This window comes from Genypterus blacodes, unplaced genomic scaffold (genome assembly GCF_046128005.1).
Source record: "Genypterus blacodes isolate CSIRO-AG114 ecotype Tasmania unplaced genomic scaffold, CSIRO-AGI_Gbla_v1 ptg000137l_1, whole genome shotgun sequence".
Classification (NCBI taxonomy): domain Eukaryota; kingdom Metazoa; phylum Chordata; class Actinopteri; order Ophidiiformes; family Ophidiidae; genus Genypterus; species Genypterus blacodes.
In genome coordinates this window covers 1,117,501-1,122,500 of record NW_027466939.1, presented here as the reverse complement: position 1 = coordinate 1,122,500, position 5,000 = coordinate 1,117,501, and positions in this window count along the sequence as shown.

Here is a 5,000-nt window from a genome sequence, read left to right as displayed (position 1 = left end):
TTTCCTTCAATTGAAAAGTAATTAAGGTGAAAGGCTATTTTCATCATCGGCTGTATTGCGATCGATGAAGGCCCGGCCGCAGATCTAATTAAATGTGAATAAATGAGTGTGTCAGAGGAGGAGGATTCTCTTACACGTCGATAGAGAATATGTGATCCTGCGTCCCGAGGCAGAGTCGGTGTGATTCACAGCCGATCGGCAATCAACAGGTTTCATCACCTGAGTGTGTGTCGTCCTCCCTCAGCACACAATCACCTGCTTATTTGCTTTCCGGGTGGTTGCACAAATGGGACCTGAGCTTGCGTCAACACACACGTTTCCCAGAGCTCCTGTGCGGCACAGCAGGGGACGAGGCGGCGACTCTGTGTGGACACGTCATGGCAACATCAGGAAACTTGTTGAGCTTGTTGAGACGACTTTGGTTCACAGACTTTTGAATTTCTTCGTCTTTGCTTGATTGTAATTACAGTTTATTTGTTTCTACGATTACAAGCCTGTGCTGTTTTCTTCTTTGGATCTTTTTAATGCGTGGAGACCAAAAGCTGGGCGTCTCCACAGACATCATCGATCCAAAAGTAGCCTGCTATTCCATCTCCTTCCTTCTCCATCATAGTTTTAGCCAAACTCAACTCATTCTATTGCAAATCCTTTTAGCAACAGATTCACAAAGCTGTATCGTTACTATGCAAACAACTTCTAATGTGCTGCCCTCCTTCCATTAAGGTAGAAAGGCTGATTTCATCACCGTCTATAATGCGAGTGATGAACGGCTGCCAAGCACGCAGCAGATCCCATTAAATGCAAATAAATGATGGCGTGTGTGTGGCGTCCTCCCTCACCACACAGCCACCATTTGCCTCCAGCATGGTTGTCTCAATGTCACCATCGCTTTAGTCAAAACTGTGCTCCTTCTGTCGCACACGACATCATTTTAGGAACAAGGTTTGCAAAAATTCAATCATTTTCTTTGGTAGTAAGTAAATATGCTGTAATCCTCTATCATCAACATTCATTCGCTCTCATTTCCTGTGAAACTGCTCTGAAATACAAAGTGTTAAAGTAATATTTATATGTATTTTTGGGGGATTTGTGAAGTTTGTGTAGATTGATAACACTAGAATTGTTAGTAAGGACAGGAACTCATTGTTGTCTTGACTTGTGTGTGTCGTGTCCATTTAGTGAATTGGCTCTAACGCTCCTGCAAGTTGGTGAGAAATAACATACAGTACATCACCACGACGACCCTCCGTCTATAAATCACCACGGTGACAAACAACTTCCTTGTTATTGTGACCCTCGTAAAAAACTCCCTCTGTGATTGTAGCCGTACATTATTAATAACAGCTATGAGTACAAACAGAGATATGGGGGATGAGGGATTTGTTTTGGAAGCAACATCAAAGGAGAAACAGTGAACAAAATAGTTAGAAAAGACTTTTTTTTAGATGTGAAGTTGGTAGTAAGAATGCAAAATGCAAAATGAATCATGGAGCTTTCCAAATATGAAAATAAATGCAAAGCCGAGTCTTAGTCATTCCATTTCCTCCCTTGTTCTGGTTCACGGCAGAATATGCAAACTTAGATGCAAGTACACGCACACACACACACATACACATGTGTGCGCAACACACACACACACACACACACACACACACACACACACACACAAAAAGACAAATGAGCTGCAGGAGAGGATGTGAAATACATACAATGCATTCACACACACCTGCACTCTCTCTCTCTCTTCCTCTCACTCTCTCTCTTCCTCTCTCTCTTTCTCACTCTCTCTCTCTCCCTCCCTCTGCCCCCCCCTCTCTCTCTCTCTGCCTTGCAAAATGTAAATGAATAGCCGTGTTAACGCCGCACATACCGCCACTCTCCAATTCATCCTAACACCTGTGACATATCTGAGACGCATTCAGCTCAGAAACAAGCCCTGAGCACTAGAATACACACCCAGTCACAGCATATATCTTCACCCCTGTCACCCCCCGATCCTTTCACTCACTCCCAGCAGCCCCCCCTTCCACCCCCGCCCCCGCCCCCCCCACCCCTCCACGAGTCGAGAGAGCCTGAAGCTATTTTGAGAAATGCCTCATTTTCATTCCAATCTCTGCCATACAGTGCACGGCTGCCACGAGACGACTTCTTCACCTAAACGCTACCAACACTTGAATAGAGCAGGAGATGAGACGGGCTTGGGGGAGCTCATTGTGATGATAAAAGGCTAGAGTCAATCTATTTTCATTCAAGGGTGAAAAGACGTCTATTTTTACGCCTCTCTCCGCTCGAGCGGGAGGAGCGAGGCCGCCGCAACAAAAAGCACACATCAGCGACGACACCAAAATGACACCCGACTCGTGAGCAGCGACACTTGAGTGATATAGCTTTGGGTGCCACGTGTTTCATATGAAGACGAGGATGGAGAGGAAGCTTAAGATGGAGCGTCTGGAGAGTGGCTTTAAATCAGAGCGGATTCTTCATTAATGCCGTTACAAATCCTGGCTAGGGAGGAAGATTGGGTTTCATTCTTGCTTTAATACTGCAAGTATTCAATCAGCAGTGACCCTCCAGAGCTGCAAAGCACCGTAACAAGGTCATTTATTCAAGCCAAGCATTACAGTAGAACTCTGAGGTAATTTACCAGGAATGTTGTCTTAATATTCTTTTACACACTTTTTAACATTGATGGCAGTAGTAAACACAATATGAGATACAGTATAAAGACAGAAAACAGTGCTGATGTCATGTAGAAGCCTTGGATCTCAGCCTTTAAAGAATGAGACATGAGGCCTTCAGAGCCTGGGAAGTTTGTGGGAATTTATGATTTCATTCCAAAGCCTCCAAACTGGTACAGATACAAGGTTGTCCACAGAAAAGCAAAGTCTGATGTCATTCTTAAAGTGCGACTTCTCAGCAGCAAATGTGGCTGAAGACTACTTTCATTTGTAAATACTGCTTGATAATGAATCGTTCTTGATAACTGTAACTTCTTGCCACACATTAAATCGGCCACACGCAGAAAACGCCACAGTGAAAGCTGAAAACAAAAGTCTGATTGTTCAAGGAGACGCGGCCACTGGAAGTCCATTAACACCTCCGGAGGGTAGGAGCCCAGCCCCCTCTATAAACAGCCCAGCAGGGGGGCCTTCCTAATGGGCTCGGCTCATTCCCAGCCCGGGCCTGCTCCAGGTGTGCAAGCCCCAGCTCTGTAATTGATAATTAGGGGGCAATAAGCTGGCGTTGAATGGCGGGACGCACGACAGGAGAGGACGCAGGCCGCACACCGTCACTCGGTCACAGCGGGTGAAATTAGGGAATGGTGGAGGAGGAGGAGGAGGAAGAGGCACTGTAAGATGACAGGGGAGCAGAGGGGGGGGGGGGGGGAAAGATCACAACTAGAAACAAGGAGCGTGACACACATCGATCTGAAGTGGACTCAGGTTCAAATAAACTTCACTCTTCAGTTTTTCCGATCCGACTCTTAGAATAAGAGGAAAAATAAGCCTTCCCGTTTTCCTCTCCAAGACGTTCGGAATATTTAAGAGTCAACCCTCCAGTCTACGTTTGATTCGCCGTCGGCTCTCACTGAAAAATACAACTTAAGAAATTTTCCAGGAGGTCCAGGCTGTCAAAGCACATGACCGGTGAGATCACAACATCTAAAACAAACACACACACACACACACAAATAGAAGAGAGGAGTGTTAACAAACAGTACACATCTTCCAGCTAGAATAGTCTCAAGGTTTGCCAAAGTCATAAAATCTCTGTGGTAAACGAAGGTAGCAGCCAACGCTCCAGGGCGAACACGTCGAGCTTCTTATCCCGTTGAAAGGTTCGTCAGTTAAACCACAGATCTTATCAAACGTTGCGGCGGAATAAAAATTCTCTAATCTACTGTAACGCTGTGCAAATGGGCGACTTTACGACCGGGGCGATAAAGTTCCTCAGTGTCCACACACACACACACACACACACACACACACACACACACACGTGGCAAAGTTCATTCACCTCCCCTCCAAGTATAATTTTGTTTTTCAGCAGGGGTTTAAAAACTTCATCAGCTCCTCAAAGGACATAAAGAGGGCAAAGGTTTGAGTAATGAGAAGTGGCGTTTAATTCATTTATGTATTTATTGTCATTTTCTCTTTATCTAGTTTTCTGCTATAGAGAGGCATTAGCCCTCAGAGAAGCTATCAATCAGGGGCTAATGGGTTGTAATTGCAGGCAGGAAGGCCCCCCCCCCCCCAACGTCAGAGGCGGCGGGATCTCTGGATACCGGAATAATCACACACACACACACACACACACACACACACACACACACACACACACACACACAGTAAAGGGCTGCTTCCAGTACAATGGATCAGATCTCAGGATGAATTAAGATCATTAACCACTCATTTTCCTCTTAAAATCCATTTACTCATCCAAACCAAGCAGGAGATCAGACATCAGTGAGGCTCCGAGGCCTCTGCCCGCCGTAAACACATACACAACACGTGTTTTTGCTCCTGCTCCTGTTTCAAATTGGTCTTGGTGGTGGAAGGAAGGGAGGAGGACTCCGCCTGTACGCGTTCCCCACAGACGCCTCTCTCTCTCTCTCTCTCTCTCTCCTCCCCGCCTGACAACGAGCCGAGCGCCGGCGCTCCCCTCGGCGGCCACCTGACGACGGCGTCTGATGTTATCTCCACAGCTGTACGTGACAGTCGGTTTGATCGCTGTCAGGAGTCGTCTGAGCCGCCGCAGGCTGACGATCGGCCCCCACAAAGCACAAAGAGTGGAAAGAAAGTGGAATGAAAAGCCCACGAGAGCTCAGGTGAACTCAAATCTGCTGTTTTTACCATGAGGTTTAGGTTTTAGAAGACATTATGATTCTATTCTATGTCTATTCAGTGCAAACATGATCAGAGGGGAACACTTTTCTTTACCAAATCAAAAGAGCAGAAACCTTGGGGGCACATTAGCGGCAAAGTAGGAACTTCAAACTG